General features: G+C 41.4%; 1 protein-coding gene and 1 long non-coding RNA gene across 3 annotated transcripts in view; both read left to right on the forward strand.

Moving 5' to 3' along the window:
- The first annotated feature begins 4 nt into the window (after positions 1-4).
- On the forward strand, positions 5-13,443 carry LOC130542487 (uncharacterized). The gene is made up of 4 exons (XR_008957065.1): positions 5-124; positions 2,906-3,057; positions 4,574-4,729; positions 7,247-13,443. It is a non-coding gene; the product is annotated as an uncharacterized LOC130542487 (long non-coding RNA).
- Positions 13,444-14,317: 874 nt separating this feature from the next.
- The window catches only part of KATNBL1 (katanin regulatory subunit B1 like 1), a 40,950-nt gene continuing 35,264 nt past the window's right edge, over positions 14,318-20,003 (forward strand). The window contains exon 1 of one of the 2 annotated variants that reach the window (XM_026480086.4): positions 14,318-14,506. The gene's annotated coding sequence lies outside the window, so the exon portion shown is untranslated. The remainder of the gene's footprint in view (positions 14,507-20,003) is intronic. The other variant, XM_057306134.1, reaches the window with a different exon arrangement.

Raw genomic sequence — 20,003 nt, forward strand, 5'->3', positions numbered from 1 at the left:
CGTCACTTCCACCCCGGAAATTGGCGGGCGGAGGATGGGCTAGAGAGTGCTTGGAGCTGCACAGGAAAGTCGCCGGTACTTAGCTTCCTCCGTTCGCAAGAGGCTTGTGTTCCTGACCCCAGAGGTGCGCTTGTGGGACCGAGGGGAAGTCCATACTGACTCTGCGTTAGGAATTGAAGCCAAGGACACCTTCTTAAGCTCCTGCGCGTTTCCCTGAACACAAGATTCAAATCTCCATTTAAACCTGGTTTCACCACGGGTTTGAGCAAGTTACTTAGTAGCTTCCGAGTATTGAATATCTGCCATGGCCCAGGAGCTTTGTGTTTATTATTTAAGTCACATTAACCCTGCGAGGTAAAAACAGTTCTTTGCCCGTTCTGCCCCAAAGCTAGGAAGCAGTGTGGACGTGGGAAGGCTCATGGGTTTGAGATTCAGATGGCTCCTTTTGAACCCTGGCTTCTTAACTTAATTGTGTGACTTTGGACACGTTAAATATTTAGTGCTTCAACCTCTTCATGTGTAGAAGTTAGATTATCTATTTTCAAGCGTTGTGAGGTTAACTGGAGTGCCCGCCACCTATGCATGCCTTTTTTTTTTTTTTTTAAATTAAAAACACATTAGTAGGGCGCCTGCCTGGCTCAGTTGGTTAAGGGTCTGCCTTCCCCTAAGGTCTTGATCTGAGGGTCCTGGGATGGACCCCCTGTGGGGCTCCCTGTCAGTGGGGCGTCAGCTTCTTCCTCTCCCTCCGCCTCTCCCCCTGCTCGTGCTGTCTATAACGCGCACTCTCTCACTCTCTCTCAAATAAATAAATAAGTAAATAAATAAAATCTTTTTTAAAAAGGCACACTAGTGATCAGATTTTGTATTGAGTTGTATACCTATATAATAATATAACCTGTTACTGGATATTCGTTTCCCGTTTTTCCCCCTTTCATAAACAGTGTTTATAAACAGTATGTCTTTTCTTATTTCCTTAAGTTAAATTCCTAAAAGCGCAGTTGATGGATCAAAGACTATGCACATTTTAAGGGAATTTTCATTTTAAAATCCCCTAGCAAAGTCGCGCCTATTTGCATTTCACCAACTTTATAATAGTTTTAAATTGGTGGTTTGAAAATGGTACCCCTATTCCTTTGACTCCAGGTTATTTGATATGGTGGTGGGGGCGAGGGAAGAGGAGTGCTGTGAGAGTGTGGTTGGGAAAGGGCCAATTAAAGAGTTTGGACCCTTGAAGATGATGGTGATCTGGAGACACTGAAGATTTCCACCCCGGTTTGTTTTCTGATTTTAAAGATATTTTGTGTTCATAGCAGACTGTTTGAATAAGGCAGTAATGGAAAAGGCTTTTCCCCTTCCGATTCATTCTAAAATGTTTATTTACCTGATCATAGGAAGACAGAAATTGTGGATTGCTTTCCTGCTTCTTTCTACTTTTCTGCCTTTATCTGTTGTCCCTGATGAAACTTTGAGATTGATCTCAGACTTCACAAGGGTCTTGGCCCTTATTGGGCGATCTTTGCCCCAGTGAAACCTGCGTCAGCACTCACTGCATTGCATTTGTGTTTGTTGACATCCCCTGAGCACGCATCTACCCCCTCTCACTGCACTCTGCCCTAAATTCCTTGATGTTAGTAACTATATGTTAATTATATTTGATTCCACTGCCTAGAACATTTATGTTTAGTGAACGTGAGTAATTTAATTGAAAGTAAATATAATACAGAACTGAATGTACTATAATTACATTTATGTGAAAAAATGTAAAAACTAGAAGGGAATACATTTTAGAATGTTATATCCAATTAATGGTTTTCATGCAATTTTTTTGATGCTCAAACTATTGTTCTGCTTCTTAAATAAGTTGTAAAGGAGCACTTTCGAAAACATCAGTCATTCAAATCACATATTCCTTCCCTTTTAAAGTACTCCCCCACTTAATATAAAAATGTTTCAACTGTAACCCAAATCAAACTTGCTTTGGCCTCAGGTTAGTGCAGGCTATTTATTCCTTTATCCTAGGAATCCTCATAGCATTATTTGCTAAAACATGAAGACTGAGGTGAAAATCGGAACTGAACTGAAGAAGGATTCCAAGGTCAAACACATTTGAGAAGAACTGCAGATACTATTCTGCACACACTTTAGTAATGCTCAGTGGGATTAGAATAACATTAAAACCATGAGAAATGGTTCAGTAAAGAATCTTCTTTAATTCTGTTTCCAATTCATCTAAATGAGAAGCTCCCCCTTTCTTCCCCTTATCACACCTATTAACTTCCCATGGAGTCAGTGTTCCATAGGATACAATGAGGGCAATGTTCTTTAAGCATGCTAGAATTTTTCAGGAGAAAGATGAAGGTACTCCTTGAAAAGCTCTGCTTGTTGTTGTTGTGTTTTTTAAAGATTATTAGAATATCATGAGAAATAATGGATCCTTTACAATAATGGAGTTTCAAGTTGAAATTAAACTTGAGGATTCAAATATATATATATATATGAAGTATATTTTGCAAAAAAAATCAAGGGAAACCTAGATTCTAATCCTGACTCCAAATGAGCTACCTGTGTGACTTTGAGTTAAGAACTCTTGGCCTTAATTTCTTCATCTATAAAAATAAGGGACTTGTACTAAATGACTTCTAAAGTTGCCTTCTAATTCTAAAATATATTTTAAAAAACATTTTGCATATTATTCTTTCATATCTATTCATAGAAAAAAATGATGAACACATAAAGGAGTCACGGGATTTCAGATGATTTTTTAAAATTGTGCTTTCCTGTACTTTTCCTAGTTCTCTGCATTGTGCAGTTACCATTTTTGGATTTAGAACAAATATTAATGTTAGTATAAGATGATGTATTTCCAAACCTCAGAGCATAATGGTTCTCTATCCTGGATTCACAGGAGAGTCACCTTGGAAGCTTTTAAAAGACACTGATTGATACGTGGGCCACACTCCAGAGATTCTAATTCATTTGCTCAAGGTAGAGCGTGGACATCTCCTGTGCAGCAAGAACTAAGAACCACTCACCCAGAGCATTTTGCTGCTCTAAAAGGTTTGAACTTACACAACGTAATCTAAGCTAACAATCAGCAGTTTGGGCCCGCCTCCTTGCGTGCCTCCCACTGGACTAAACTTGAATTAGTAATGGAAACACTCAACTTGCAAAAATAAATGTTAAACTTCCCTTTGTGCCTTTGAGCGAATATGATTTTAATTAAAGAAACTGAGAAGGCACACCGTGATTCCATAGGTCATGTGAGTTGCCTCGTTTGACTTTTGTATGTGGGCCATCTGCACAGTTTTTGTATTTGTTTTGGAATCTCACCCCCTCCCATTCTAAAGAAGCTGACTATTTCTAATACTTCATGCTGTTTTCTGAGCAGTTACATTTGGATGGAAACTTGCAAAAGGAAATTTTCTTTTTATTTGTTTACTTTAAAAAAAAAATTAAGTAGGCTCCACACCCAATGTGGGACTTGAATTCACCAGTTGGAGATCAAGAGTCACATGTTCTGACTAGGCCAACCAGGTGCCCCGAAAAAGGAAACTTTCTATTCAACCAGATTTGCAAGAATGGATCTCTCCAAAGGAAAGAAAAAAACAAAAAACAAAAAACAAAAAAAATAAACGCTTTTATAGATAGTGTCCTATATTTTGGTCTATGCCGTTTAACAATGTCTCTATAATAGTTCCGTTCAGCTCTATTCCATGGTCCAACCAGTTCCTCCAGTATGCTCTAAAAGAAGGTTCTGAGACTTTTGGTAGCTTCCATAAAATGGGTTTCCCTTGCAAATCCCCAGTTATTTGTGTTATTTGACTCTAATATCATCACTGCCTTCTGAAAAGGACCACCTTACACTACTTTATTCAAGATGCAGTTTATTCTGTGTCAGTAAGGGTCTTAACAAGAGGAAACTTTTCCCCTCATTTTGTTTGTTTGAAATTTCAAACCCCTTCAGTGAAAAAACAACTTTGGGGTTTTGTTTGTTTGTTTTTTGTTTTTCGCGGTTTTTGTTTTTTTTGTTTTTTTGGTAAGATACTACCTTCCTAATTATTGTTGGGTTTCTACATCATTTCCATGTGCATTACTTTTTTTTTTTTTTTTAATTTCTGGTGTATGACTCTGCAGTGTCATGAAATGCCCCTGTCAGCAGTGACATGAACTAGACAGTGCTGGGGGAAAATGTTGGTTAGTAATACCATTCTTCCCTAGCAATTACCTTTTTTCATTTCAGGAGAGCTGTTGTGCAATTCACATTTTAACAAGTTCCCATTATAGCCGGTCCCTCCAGCACTTGCTTAGGAAACTGGGAGGATTGCCATTCCCACAGATCTTATTAAAGGATAAGAATGACAACCATAGCATGAGTCATAATGATACATTGCTGATGGCCTAGCATGTTTCTTCAAGCTTGGTTACTTTGGATTCATTCTGATGATTAATTTCAGCTATCTTGGAAGTGAGCTAAACTGTCTCTACAAGTATCTGAATGACCAATCCAGGTCCTTTATGGTACTTTTTCCTATGTGCTAATTTTTAAAAAATATATTTTATTTATTTATTCCAGGGAGAGAAAGAGCAAGCAAGTGGGGCAGCGGAGGAGCAGAGGGAGAGGAAGAGGGACAAGCAAACTCTACACGGAGCACCGGGCTCAACCTCAGGATACTGACGTCATGACCTGAGCCAAAACCAGGAGTCAGACACCCAACCCTGAGTCACCCAGGTGACCCCCTATGTGCTAATTTTTAAAAGCCTCAATTGGTTCAGGTATAAGCATTGCTTTATGGCCTGAATTTTTTGGAAGGAAGATTGTTGTGGACTGATTGTCTTCCCCCGAAATTTATATATTAAAGCCCTAACCCCCAGTGTGATAGTATTTGGAGTTCTGGACTTGGGAAGTAATTAGGGTTAGATGAGGTCATGAAGGTGGGGCTTGCATAATAGGATTACTGTCCTTAGAAGAAGAGACACAAGTAGAGCTCACTCTCTCACCCCCACGTGAGGACACAGTGACCACGTGGCCGTCCACAAGCCCGGAAGAGAGCGCTCATCAGTAATTGAATCAGTAATCACCTTGGTCTCAGACTTCGCAGCATCCAAAACTGTGAGGAAATAAACCTCTGTTGTCTAAGCCACCCAGTCTGTGGTATTTTGTGATGGCAGCCTGAGCGACTAATATGAGGGTGAAGTGGGATTCAGAAAAATTGAAGGAGAACAATAAGTACCTTTTGGTACTTGAAAGACAAAGTCGTCCCTTAAAACATAAAAATAAATGTAAAGTTGTTTAATTTGTAGGAGCTATTGTATAAATTAAAACACACTGAACATGTGCACTTAATTTTTTTTAACTTTATCTTGGATGTCTTCCATATCTGTCACTCGGTTTTTTTCTTTATTTTTTTTTATTTTTATTTTTTTTAAAGATTTTATTTATTTATGTGACAGAGAGACAGCCAGCGAGAGAGGGAACACAGCAGGGGGAGTGGGAGAGGAAGAAGCAGGCTCCCAGCGGAGGAGCCTGATGTGGGACTCGATCCCAGATCGCCAGGATCACGCCCTGAGCCGAAGGCAGACGCTTTAACGACTGCGCTACCCAGGCGCCCCTTTTCTTTATTTTTTTATTATTATGTTCAATATAGTACATCGTTAGTTTCTGATGTAGTGTTCATTGATTCATTAGTTGCATATAACACCCGGTGCTCATCACCACACGTGCGCTCCTTAGTACCCGTCACCCGGTTAACCCAGCCCCCCACCCCCTCCCTACTGCAACCCTCAATTTGTTTCCCAGAGTCCAGAGTCTCTCATGGTTTGTCTCCCTCTCTGATTTCTTCCCATTCAGTTTTCCCTCCCTTTAAAGACTATACACTATACATGGCATGGGTGTATGATAATTTAGTTAACTGGTTCCCCAGTTGATGGATATTTAGGTTGTTCCCATTTGTCACTATTACAAAAAATGTTGCTGTGAACATCCCTTAGAGACCTCGTTAACACAGTTCTATAGGACAGTCATGTAATTAGGATTGCGTACCACAGTGGTTATAGTTAAAACATTGATAGGCTCAAAGAGGCCCTCCAAAAGGGCTAATTTATACTTTGAATGGTTTGTGGACTAAATTATTTCTATAGTAAATTGAATAGTGTCCCCAAAATTGACATTCATCTAGATGGAAACTCAGAATGTGACCTTATTTGGAAATAGGGTCTTCGCAGATGTAGTTAGAGAGATGAGGTCATTTTGGATGATTGTGGACCCTATATCCAATGACTGGTGTCCTCATAAGAAGAGAGGAAGACACACAGATGCACAGGGAAGAAGAAGTCCATGTGATAAAGGAGACAGAGGTGGGAGTGATGCAGCTGTAAGGTAATGACTGCCAGAGCCGCCCGAGGCTGGGAAGAGGCCGGGAAGGGGTCCCCCCAGAGCCAGCAGAGAGAGCGCGTCCCTGCAATGCCTTGATTTTGGTCTTCAGCCTCCAGAACTGAGGATGACTATATTTCCGTTGTTTTAAGCCACCTGGATTCTAATACTTCATTACAGCAACCCTAGGAAAAGGGTACAAGTTTCCTTCTAAAAGAGGTCCATTCAGATGAATCAAGCTAACCAGGGTTAGCTTAAGTGGAAAAAAATAACAAGTAATAAAATAATATCACCAAAGCTGCAAATTAAATTCTAAACTTTCAAAGATTTGCACAAAAAGTCTCATTTAATTTCCCAATTGCTTTTGATTGGTTCCTTTAATAAAGTGATTTTTTACAAATTAATTACAAAAGATGGACATTTATTAAATAAAATGGAACATACAGTTCAGTAAAAAAAGATAACAAATAGTACCATGCAAAATAAAATTTTTCCCCATGGACATTTTGATTTAGACTCTTCCAGACTTTTTGATTTATATTTAGACTTACTTAGCATACTGTTTTATAACATGCTGTTTCATGAAAAGCCATGTTGTTGTTGTTTTTAAGATTTTTATTTATTTATTTGAGAGAGAGCGTGAGCATGAGTAGGGTGGAGGGGCAGAGGGAGAGAATCTCAGGCAGATTCCCTGCTGAGCACAGAGCCCCTCGCAGGGTTCCACCCCAAGACCCCAAGATCGTGACCTGAGCTGAAGTCAGACGTTTAACTGACGGAGCTACCCAGGTGCCCTGCCATGTTTTCATATTTTAAAAAGACAAAGAAAAAGGTATGGCTTAATCTTTACTTCAGTTTTTTAAAATTTGTCTTTTATAGGTCTTGCCAGATGTTCAGGCTCTGTGGCTCTCCTCCAGCCCTGACTGATCACAAGGCACCCACCCGACTTCCACACTCCTCGCCACCCAGCCCACAGCTGGAGCCACACCGCATCCCCCAGCACCCACGCTAGTCCTGCTACTCTTTTTAGATTAGAGTAATTCTTTAGAATATTTGTTTTCTCCCCTTTAAAGGATTCAGAGTTCGGGTAAGTTTGAGCAGCACTGTATACATCTTTCTTTTAGAGATTTGCAATTGATGTTAGTGTTTTAAAGACTGAGAAGTACTACAGTAAATAAATATTTGCTTAATATTTGTTTAGTCTAAAGTTACCAAACTTTGTGGCCAAGGAAGCCTTTCTTTTTTTTTTTTTTCCTCTTTTTTTTCAATGTATCAACAGCTTATAGAACTGGAATTGTGACGAACATAGCTAACTTGGGGTAGGAACTTGAGCCAGTTCAGGTTCAGATTCAGTTTTGTCACTGCAAGAGTGGTTTCACCTTTGTGTCCAGCTCTGAGAAGTAGACTTCGGTCTTATAATCTTCCCACGGGCCCCATCTCATGAGGCTGGGGGTCTGCTTTGCTCTTCCAAGTCTCCTTTCTATAGACATTATCCTGCTTCTTATAATTGCTGTCCTGCCCATTTCGTTGCCTTCCTGCCTGCCGCCCAGCCCTTGAACTCCTCCCCACGAGGCCTGTTTGTTATGAGGCCCCAGTAGCCGTGAATCCCCCAAGCACCTGCATGGTTGGGTTTGTGTTGTGCATGGCCATAGGGTTCAGACGCCATGTACTGAGTACCAGGTCATCAGCACCACAGCGAGTCTGTCTTCCCACCACTGCCCCCCTTCTAAAGCTGGTGTAAAGCTGGTCCAGGGCTCTGCTTTCCAGGGCAGCATGCAACCATACATACTGTGTTCTCTTGGAAAAATCACTGAACAGGTAAAGTTAGGAAGTGGGGGATGTTTTGCAGAGAGAGACACAGTCACTGCACTAGGCACTATTGAAGTGTTTGACGTAGGTTCCCCTACTTCCCAACAACCCCTAGGAGAAGAATAGTATTATCCCCATTGTGCAGTTCGGGGAAAAACGGAGTCGAGAGGGCCCAAAAGCAGTGATCCAGGCTTCTGATGGAGATGAGCTTTGTTTTTTCCTCTCTAGCATGCTGCTCCCTACCATCTACCTGACGACAGTGTACCCTAATTGTAGGAAATCTACTGGGAAAAGGAGGGAAATGGTCTCTTGAGATTCAGATTTGAAAATCTCTATAGCGAATATTATCACCTGCTTTCCATCTGTAGACGCGTAACAGAGAGCTGCATCAGAAACTATCTTAATAGGAGGATTCCCTAAATCAACAATCTCCACCACTCCCGCCCCCAACACCCCACCCCCACTCCCACCCACCCACCCACCCACACAAAAGCCTGCTGCTTCTGCACCATCGAGGGCATCAGTCTGTGGTGGTGCTTGAAATAATCATGAATCTGGTAAACTACCAGTGAGATTTGCTAATTTCCATGGCTACGGCCTTATCAGAAACGTTCCCTAATGCCATTCCTTCCTTCTACAGTCTACACAGGAAGGGGGGGAAGGGAGGAGCAGGAAAAAAAGGATTGACTTCCCACTTTGACTGCCAAAGTCAAGTGCCTGGAATTTTCCAAAAGCTCTGAGGCTGAGCAGTGGATGCATTACTTACGAAATGAATGAGCTGTTGCTGTCTTTTATTTACGTCTTCTCAAGCGTAGTCCTTTATCAGGCCTGGCATTAGTCTGCATTGATGAGAATGACACACACAGTAAAAGCTATGGCTCCCGGAACCTCCGGTCTGAACTACAGCTCCTTCATACCTAATGTTCTTGCCATCAATCCTCCCACCCTCCCACTAGCCATCTTGCAACCCGGTGACAGATTAATCCTTCTAAAGTAACGTTGTAACTTCATCATTTCCTCCCTCAATGCCTATGCCTTTTTATTTAACCGCCGTTTTTATTATGTAATATATTAATAATTAATTTATGTAATATGATATTTCTCATAAAAAAGGCAGTTTACAAAGTTGTAGGTAGGATATAATCTCATTTCTGTTCTTACATATATTTACATTTGCATGGTAAAATATCTGAAAAAAACATTCAAATGGAAATTGTGCTTATCCATGAATAATAGACTTTTTTTTTTTAAGATTTTATCTATTCATTTGTCAGAGAGAGTGCGCACAAGCAGGGGGAGCAGCAGGCAGAGGGAGAGGGAGAAGCAGACTTTCCGCTGAACAGGGAGCCCAACGAGGGGCTCAAACCCAGGACCCTGGGATCATGACCTGAGCTGAAGGCAGATGCTCAACCCACTGAGCCACCCAGGTGCCCCGAGTAATAGACTTTTAAGGGTTTTTAGTGATTTTTTTTTTCTTTCCCAAAACCCTTTGCTTGATCACTCCAGATATTCACAACCTGTCAAGGGACTACAGGCCTTCTCAGTCTTTGCTCTCGCTACTCTGCAGAGCTGCCTCCACCCACTCAAACCTAGACAGTGCTGCTAGAACTTACTTTGCACTCCCTCCCCCAGAATGTTCAGAGCACCCTGCTTGTCAAAATCCTGTCCAGCTTCTCAGGCTTGTTTCAAATCTTCCCCCATAGTGATCCCCAACGGTCCAGTTAGAAGGAGGCAGGAGATGTTGCATGAGAGTTCTTTTCTCATATGGGGGTTTATGGTCAGGGTTACTCTATACACCCCTGTACGACGTCCGTAAGAAAGGCAGAGGGGGTGGGGACAGAAAGGCTGACTTAGCTGCCTGTTCATTCAGATACAAGGAATATATGGTATTCAGAAGGAGGGAATGAGGGAATGGCCAGAGGAGTAAATTCCCTTGGAGACCGCTCAAGGTGAGGGTGAGCAGTGAATACCTTTCTCTGTACAAGGACTAGTGGAGGGATAATAAAAATATGTATGGGCTGCACTTTTTTAAATTTATTTTTTTAAGTAATCTCTATACTCAATGTGGGACTTGAACTCACAAACTTGAGATCAAGAGTTGCATACTCTACCAACTGAACCAGCCAGGTGCCCCTCTTTTTTTTTTTTTTTAATCTTTTTTTATCTGTAAAAGAAAAAAAACTTGATTGGGCTCCAAGGGAAAAAAATTCAGCTTTGGTTGACTAAAAAGTGTCAATGAAGAAAACTGATCTGCATTCTCATCACTAAAATGGTATATATTTAAAACATAGCAATAAGAAGGCAAATTTCTTTATTTTCACCTTAAATTATGTTGACACATGGCAGCCACATGAGATCTATGGGTCAGGGCTGCTCATCACCAGTGTAACCTCAGAACCTGAGTCTGGAGACAAGCTGCCTGAGAGACTGTGCCCTAAGAACCTATAGAAATGGGAATATCAGGGTTATCCTCCGGCCTCGGACAACCCGAGGCTTTATCTTAGCTGAGATCTTTCTGTGTTAATACAGCAAATTCACTTGAGTCCTAGGACTCCGTTATTTGTCTTCTCTCATCAACCAGCCTCCCTTGAGGCAAAGTACTGTGTCTTACACTCTTTTCGTCCTCTTCTGATGAGGACCCCACACAATGCCTTTTTTGGGTCATCAGGAAATTCCTGTTTATGATGACAGTAATGAAGAAATAGCTTGAGAGAAAGTGACTTCACCTACGTGTGTTGAATTTTTATTTTCTTCAATATAGCACACCTGCTTAGTGGAAGTCATACTCAAGGAATGTTCTATATTGCACACCCCTAGAACCCAGGGCCCCTGCTCCCTTCCCTCACTCACGCTGCTGGAGTCTCTCAATAGTCCTGCCTGTTACAGGTGTGGCCCCACGCATAGGCATGTGCCTGCTTGTGCTTGGCTCTCAAAGGCATTACTTAGGCAAAATATATCTTAAAAGATTTCTCCCACCAACCTAAAGTAGTGGTCCAAATTTTCATCATTACTTAATTCTTTGCATTAAGTTACTAGGAAAGAAAAATACATTGTTTTGTATCATCTAATGATGTCTTATTTCTGATTAGTTTGTCTACCAGGCCTCCCATTGCTCTGAACTCCCACAGTATTTAGGATATGTATTTTATGATTGCACTCACTACAGTGTACTGGAATGATTTCTTCCTGTTTGTCCAAGCCACTATGAGCTCCTCCAGGCTATCTGTGGCAGCTGGTACAATGTCAGCCTGGCACATGGTAGGCCTTCAAAAATATTGCTGAACCAAACGTAAGCAACCCATTCCTTAGGCAAGCCCTGGAAAGTTCAGAAAAAAGAGCCTAAAAAAGTGAGTCAAGGAGTGTAGTAATTGCAGTGAGGAAATGTTTCATCAAAGATGCACCACTTGAATGTGGCAGGATACAAAATCAGTGCACAGAAACCAGTTGCATTTCTATACACTAACAATGTAACTGAAGAAAGAGAATTAAGGAATTGATTCCATTTACAACTGCACCAAAAACCATAAGATACCTAGGAATAAACCCAACCAAAGAGGTAAAGGATGTATACTCTCGAAACTACAGAACACTGACGAAAGAATTTGTGGAAGACACAAGAGATAGAAAAATATTCCATGCTCGTGGATTGGAAGAACAAATATTGTTAAAATGTCTATGCTACCCAGAGCAATCTACACTTTCAATGCAACCCCTATCTAAATACCACTGACATTTTTCACAGAGCTGGAACAAACAATCCTAAAATTTGCATGGAACCAGAAAAGACCCCAAATAGCCAGGGGAATGTTGGAAAAGAAAACCAAAGCTGGGGCACAATGCCTGACTTGAAGCTATATTACAAAGCTATGATCATCAAGACGGCATTGTACTGGCACAAAAACAGACACATAGACCAATGGAACAGAATAGAGATCCCAGAAATGGACCCTCAACTCTATGGTCAACTAACCTTCGACAAATCAGGAAAGAATATCCAATGGAAAAAAGACAGTCTCTTCAATAAATGGTGCTGGGAAAATTGGACAGCCTCATGCAGAAGAATGAAACTGGACCATTCTCTTACACCATACACACAGATAAACTCAAAATGGGTGAAAGACCTAAATGTGAGACAGGAATCCATCAAAATCTTAGAGGAGAAGATAGACAGTAACCTCTTCAACACTGGCCACAGCAATTTCTTTCAAGACAGTCTCTAAAGGCAAGGGAAACAAAAGCAAAAATGAACTATTGGGATTTCATCAAGATAAAAAGCTTATGTGCAGCAAAGGAAACAGTTAACAAAACTAAGAGGCAACCCATGGAATGGGAGAAGATATTTATAAATGACATTACAGATAAAGGGCTGGTATCCAAGATCTATAAAGAACTTCTCAAACTGAACACCCAAAAAACAAATAATCCAGTCAAAAAATGGGCAGAAGATATGAACAGGCATTCCTCCAAAGAAGACATACAAATGGGCAACAGACACATGAAAAAATATTCAACATCACTAGCCATCAGGGAAATACAAATCAACACCACAATGAGATACCACCTTATACCAGTTAGAATGGCCAAAATGAACAAGACAGGAAACAATAAATGTTGCCGAGGATGTGGAGACAAGGGAGCCCTCTTACACTGTTGGTGAGAGTGCAAGCTGGTACAGTCACTCTGGAAAACAGTATGGAGGTTCCTCAAGACGTTAAAAATAGAGCTACCCTACCACCCAGCAATTGCACTACTAGGTATTTACCCCAAGGATACAGATGTAGTGAAAAGAAGGGGCACATGTACCCCAACATTCATAGCAGCAATGTCCACAATAGACAAACTGTGGAAGGAGCCGAGATGTCCTTCAGCAGATGAATGATAAAGAAGATGTGGTTCATATATACAATGGAATATTACTCAGCCATCATAAAGGATGAATACCTACCATTTTCATCAACATGAATGGAACTGAAAGGGATTATGCTAAGTGAAATAAATCAAGCAAAGAAAGACAATTATATGGTTTCACTCATATGTGAAACGTAAGGAATAGCATGGAGGACCATAGGGGACGGGAAGGAAAACTGAAAGGGAAGAAATCAGAGAGGGAGACAAACCATGAGAGACTCTGGACTCTGGTAAACAGACTGAGGGTTACAGAAGGGAGGGGGTGGGGTGATGGGTTAACCGGGTGACGGTTATTAAGGAGGGCATGTGTTGTGATGAGCACTGGGTGTTATATGCAACTAATGAATTGTTGAACACTACATCAAAAACTAATGATGTACTATGTGTTGGCTAACTGACCATAAAATATATATACACATCACTAATACCAATGTAAAAAAAATACATCACTTGATTGGCTTCTGCAAGGGGTGAGAGGCCCAGCAGAGACAGTCTTGGTCCTGTCACAATTTGGTTAACCCTGACCAGTGGCTTACCTTTGAAGATGGGTACACTCTGTCTCTTCTATGATGAAGAGAATTTTCCTTAGTGATTAAAAGTAGGTGAGGGACAGACCCAACCCTAGCCTCATATTCTAGTGTTTCCCATACCAAAGAGCCTGAGCTTGCTTCCTGCGGATAGGGTTTTCATCATACATTGTTCTTGTGTTCTTAAGAGTCTAGCACAGAGTCTGACACATATTGGGAACGGAAACATAGCTAACAATGGTATAGTGCTTACTATGTGCCAGACACATTCCTCTAAGCATTTTATATGTATGAATTCGTTTAATCCTCACAACTATGAGGCAGATACTATTATAATCCCCATTATACAGACGGGCAAACCAAAGTACACAGGAATTTCTGTGACTTGCCCAAGGTCACATAGCTCTAGGGGCCATGCTTTTACTTAGCCTTAGTGCATTTAAATGGGGGTGAATGAATAAATCTCTCCCTGCACCATAGTTTTATAGCAGATTGTTTCATCTCCTGGGACAACACTTAGGGCATGGTCTCCATCACCAGACTGTCACTAGCTCAGGGTCATTTTTTGGCTCTTGCCCACCCTCAGTTCCTAAGCCGCATTATTTGCCAATCCGTCGCAAGACTGCCGTGCGTGCCCGTGGCCACCAGGGGGCACGATGGCCACACGTCCTCTTCCCCCTCCCTCCGGTCCTGCGCAGCCCAAGGAGGGCGGGGCCAGCGTTGGGCGGAGCCGGCCAGACCCCCGGGGAAGCTATCCCGGCGGGCTGCGCGCGCGGCCGCGTTTGAATGGCTCAGAGTGGGGCTCTGCTCGGGAGCCGAGGGACGTTCCGGGCTGCCGGGCGCAGTTGGTTAGTGCCGGGGCTGGGCTGAGGCGCCGCGGTACCATGAGGCGCCGGTAAGTGACGGCCGGGCCTGTGTGAGCCCGGCGCCCGCAGCTGCTCTGCAGAGGCGGCGCGTCTCCCGCGCCCGGACGCGCCCTGGGCCCACCTGAGGCCCCGCGGCGGCCTCCGCTCGGCCGAGCCGGGCGGCGGGGGCGGGGCGGCGAGGCCGCGGTCTCCGGCTGGAGCCCCTGCCCGGCCGCGAAGAGGGGCATCCGGGCGGCGGGGCGCCAGGGGTCCGGGTCGGGAGAGGCGTGGACGCGACCAGCTGTCACTTAATTTATGTGCGGGTGGGGCCGGCTGTGCTCGCCGGGGGGGGGGGGGGGGCGGGGGGAGGACGGACGCGTCTGCGGCGATCTGTTGGAGGACCTGCTTTCCCGAGCCGCCGGGGCCGGGCCTCGGTGTTTCCTTATATTCTGACGGGTCGGTGGTTCCCTGACAGATAAGCTTTTGTTTAGCAGGAGAAACACTTGACATAGCTGCATAAGAATTGCTGATTGCTACTTTAAGAACCTCATTGTATTTTCTGAAAAGTTGTTCTGTAACAGTACCTCGGCTTTTACCACGCTTTTAAATTGGCTTAAATATGGAGATAACAAAGAGTTCAGTTGTTTTCTTGTAGCTTGTAAAGTTCCTTGAAAACAGAGGTGTCTATGTCAGCTTCTTTACAGATAAAAAGAAAAAAAATACTAACAAAAATGAGTTGTGTAATAATCAGTTTAGCACTGGCAAAAATTCTGAGAACCTAGACCACCTAATAGCTTAAACTTGTGTAAATAGTTTATTCTGTTTTATGTGTTTGAACCTGCTTCAGACTTGAATCAGAACTTTATACATTGAGGCTTTTACTTGGCTGATAACTAGCATGTAAGAAAAACTGGTAAATATTTATTTTGGGCCTTCTATATGCTAAGCGCTGTTTGAGTGCTTTACTTTGGGACGGATACTGTTATGATCCCCTTTTTGACAAGGAGGACACTGAGACCTAGAGAAGCTGAGTAACTTGTACAAGGGTACACAGCGAATATATTCAGAACCCAAGCAGGCCGGCTTCATGCTTTTAACTGTGCTGCTTTACCTGCATCCTTTATATGTGACTCTTTTTAGTTTACAAAGCTCTTTCATTTACTTCTCTCAACTGGGGATATGATATATGTCAAGTGTGTTTGAATATATACATTCACACTATTAAATTGTTGTGACCATACTTAAATTTTGTGCACTGAGCAAAAATTCTGTTGAATATTTTACGATAAATGGAGTTCATAAAGTTCATGTTTGTGCTGTATATCATTTTAATTCCTTTGTATCATTTCTTGAAAGTGTAGAGAACAGTTTGAAACCTATATATTCCTTACAATATACCGTTATATATTGTTTTTGTTCTGAAATCCTGTTGAATGATTACTCTGTGCTTGGAATGATTATACTTCTAGCTCCATGACAAGAATAAAGGTTCAAAGCAAAATCATTTCATAAGAAATCAGCAGTTAACAGTGATTTACAGCAGAGCATTTAAATTTCATTCATCAGTTATCAAGCTTTTGATTGTCTCTATGCCCAGCAGTGTTAGGTACAATTGTTTACACAAAAGAAATGTGCCAGGGCAACAGACCTTAGTTTGGGATATGCGATTAACAACAACAGTATAAAATACTGTTGTGTGCAGAGGCTGTATGGTGAACTGAATTGGGCTGAATGGTAATGGTTCTGCAAAGAACCAACAACTAGAGGATGGATGTAGGGCACTGAATAGAAGCATGGATGAGGAATTTTAGTGAGGATACTGTGTTCAAAGACTTGGAAGTGAGAATGAAATGATTTTTCTGGGGAGCAGTGAACCTGATCTATTTGGAAAATTCCTTTTGAGAAAAATGAGATTATGTGGGCAAGACTAAGTATAATTGTTTAAAACATATATGGCAAAGAAGTTTAGATTTGACATATATGTAGATACTCGGGTGATTTTAGAAGTTTAAAGACTTTTATCAGTGGCTCTCCACTGGGGGCAATTTTTGTCCCTCAGGAGACCTTTGGTGGTGTCATGATTAGAATTGGAGGAGGTGCTACCGGCCTCTAGTGGATTAGAGGCCAGGGACGCTGATGTTAAACATCTTGCAATAGGACAGCCCCTCCATAAGAAATAATTACCCCAAATGTCAGTGGTAGTGAGGTTGAGAAACCCTGTTGTGAGTTAATTGTTTATATGGCCAGCCTCTGCTTCCATGTGCTTTATGTAAATATGAATGATGAATGTTAGGAGCATGAGTACAAGTAATATTAAAGCTGGGGGAAGCTGGCTCAGAGACCTCAAGGAGGAGGCTGTTGTTGGAGTCCTGGGAGGAGGGGAGGCTGTAAGGAAACAGGATAAGGGCAGTGAGAATGGCTTGTAGTGGTCAAATGAGACAATTATTTAGATAACATTTGTTTTCTGAGTTGGAAAATAATGTATCTTCCCTGAAAATAATGCATGTTCATTGTAGGAAAGTTTGGAAATGTAGAGAGTGTGAAAAAAAAAGTTAAAAGCGCTCAAGCCCCCCCACCCCCACCCCAAGCAGAAAGAACAACTGTTAACTGTTATTTTCTTCTGGTGTTTTTTTTCAAATTCTTTTTTTATGCTGATAATTATTTTCCTTTCTATAAAACTGGGATTATACATTTTTCTCCCTGTGGGTTTTTATTGTTTTGCCTTTTTTTTTTTTTGACTCAGCAGGTCATGAGTATTTCCCATTGCTTGAAAAATGTTCTTTTTAATGCTCACAGTCTTTGTTGTATGTGTGTTCTTTTGAAATTGGGAATTTTGCTTATATTCAAAAGAGACATTTTGAAGGAAGAAATAGAATATGGTGACTGATTAACTATAGAAAACAATAGGAGCAAAAGTCTGTGGTATCTTCAAGGTTTTAAACCTCGGAAGCTAAAAGAATGGCAGAGCTACTGAAATAAATCGGAAGTCTCAATAATTTTTGGGGGGTTATCTCATAATATTTCATTTTAGATATGGAAACTGCCATCACAGAGACCCATAATGAGATTTTAATGAGGCCCCTTGCTGCCTGTCAGCTTACATTCTTTTTTTTTTTTTAAAGATTTTTTATTTATTTATTTGACAGGGAGAGAGACAGCCAGTGAGAGAGGGAACACAAGCAGAGGGAGTGGGAGAGGAAGAAGCAGGCTCCCAGCGGAGGAGCCTGATGTGGGGCTCGATCCCAGGACTCTGGGATCATGCCCTGAGCTGAAGGCAGACAGACGCTTAACGACTGAGCCACCCAGGCGCCCCTATCAGCTTACATTCTTCCTTTAAAACTTTTTTTTTTTTGGTCAGGCAGGAGGAATTCCCTCTTTTTTTTTTTTTTTTCTTTGTAAAACTCTTAAAATTAATAATCTTTCTTTGGTTTTCTTTTTCCGTTATCTTTTTTTTTTTTTTTTGTACAAAGCCTCTTTTTCAGTTCTTAGCAAGTCTTCCTTTTTCCTCTTCTTAAAAAGTTATTTAAAATACAGTTTCTGGGGCACCTGGGTGGCACAGCGGTTGGGCGTCTGCCTTCGGCTCAGGGCGTGATCCCGGCGTTATGGGATCGAGCCCCACATCAGGCTCTTCCGCTATGAGCCTGCTTCTTCCTCTCCCACTCCCCCTGCCTGTGTTCCCTCTCTCGCTGGCTGTCTCTATCTCTGTCGAATAAATAAATAAATAAATCTTTAAAAAAAATATTAAAAAATAAAAAAATAAAAAAATAAAATACAGTTTCTATTAGAATACTAAATAAGGCTCAGGTTGGTTGTTCAGGAATCTTTGAGAGATTAAAGGATGTGTTTGGGTTTTTTGAATGTATAGATTGTTACAGTTTATATGCAAGAGGTGAGTATAACTCTTTTCTGGAGGAAGAGGAATTATCCTTAAAAAAATGCTTACTTAGTGCCTCATAACATCACCCTCGTCAATATTACCTTACTATTTTATCAGTCATTATACTCATGACCCATATCAGTTAATTTGGTGTTTTCTGGAAAATGTATTTAGGAAAGTAATTAAAAAAAAACAACAAAAAACTTTAAACTTAAAACAAATGGTACCTTTACTGGGAACATACACTTTCAGCTTAGATAAGGTACGGTTTGACTTTGCTAGATTCAAATGCTACGTTTACTACTTCGTCCTCATGTCCAAGTATCTTCTCTAATATGCATTAACTTTGAAGAAGTTTTGTATTTCCTGTCTTTGTTTTGGGGACATGATGAGGGTAGAGATGGGAGAAAGAGTCTTCTGAAAGGTACCCCCAGTTTGCTTCCCCTATAACCACCTTTCTTTTAAGTTTAAACACTGCCTGAAATTCTTTTTGCCTTGAACAGTCATCCAGTAACATATCACCTATGTATGAATCATGAATGCTCGTTCTAGCATCTCTTCTTCTCACTAGTACGATCTTAAAACAAGCAGCTTGGTGTTAATGGAAAAGGCACTAACACTGGAAATCACAGTTCTAGGCTTTGCTCTCCTACTGGTGACTGAGTGTTCTTGGGCAGATCCCTTAATCTCATTTGTAAATTGAAATTATCTCCAAGGTCCTTTCCAGCTCTAAGATCCTGTGAATCTGTGAAGTATTTACTTTTCAAGGGTAATTATCTCTGGTGAGACTATTAGTTTTTCTCGTAGTGTGCATTAATCAGATGATATCTGCCAAAGGCATTTGTAAAAGCTACTCCCATGTAATAGGATTGGGAGAGAAATTTTAGAATGAAATTTAAGTGCCACTAGCATATAAGCTCCAGGAGGGCAAGGATTATTGTTTTGTTCACTCATGTTTTCTCAGTGTCAAGAATGGTAATTAGCCTGTAACACGTACTTAATATTTGTTGAATGAAAGGAATGGATTGTTGCTGAGGAAAGACAAACTCGTTGGAATACTGCACAGAAGCCGAGTATCTTGAAGGAACCCAGAATGCAAACCAACTTGATTACAATCTAGCCATTCCTATAATATAAAAATACCTCCAGGTGATAGTAAAGCATCCGTTGTTCACTTGGTTGCCTTTCAGAACTCTGTAGTAATTACTGCGCTGATTGCCTCTCATACTCAGAGTACAGTTTTGTCCATTTCCAGGTCTTTAGGGCCACCTTGACTTTTGAGTGTGCCTTTTACTCTTAATTTGCAAAAACTTAGGCCTTGCTGGGGCACCTGGCTGGCTCAGTTGATTAAGCATCTGCCTTCAGCTCAGGTCGTGATCCCAGAGTCCCAGGATCCAGCCCCACATCTGGCTCCCTGCTCAGTGGGGAGTCTAATGCTTCCTTCCCTCTCCCACTGCCACTCCTCCTGCTCATGCTGTCTCTCTCTCTCTCTCTCTCTCTCTCAAGTAAGTAACTAAAATTTTAAAAAACAATAACAACAGCAGCAGCAGTTTTGGCCTAGCTTATTTCCCATACCACTTAATACCATCATTAACAGTATATTTAGTGTTGTAGCCAAAATAAATCATATAGATTGATTATGGAGGATTCATGGCACAGCTGTTGGAAAC

Source organism: Ursus arctos, unplaced genomic scaffold (genome assembly GCF_023065955.2).
Source record: "Ursus arctos isolate Adak ecotype North America unplaced genomic scaffold, UrsArc2.0 scaffold_36, whole genome shotgun sequence".
Lineage (NCBI taxonomy): Eukaryota > Metazoa > Chordata > Mammalia > Carnivora > Ursidae > Ursus > Ursus arctos.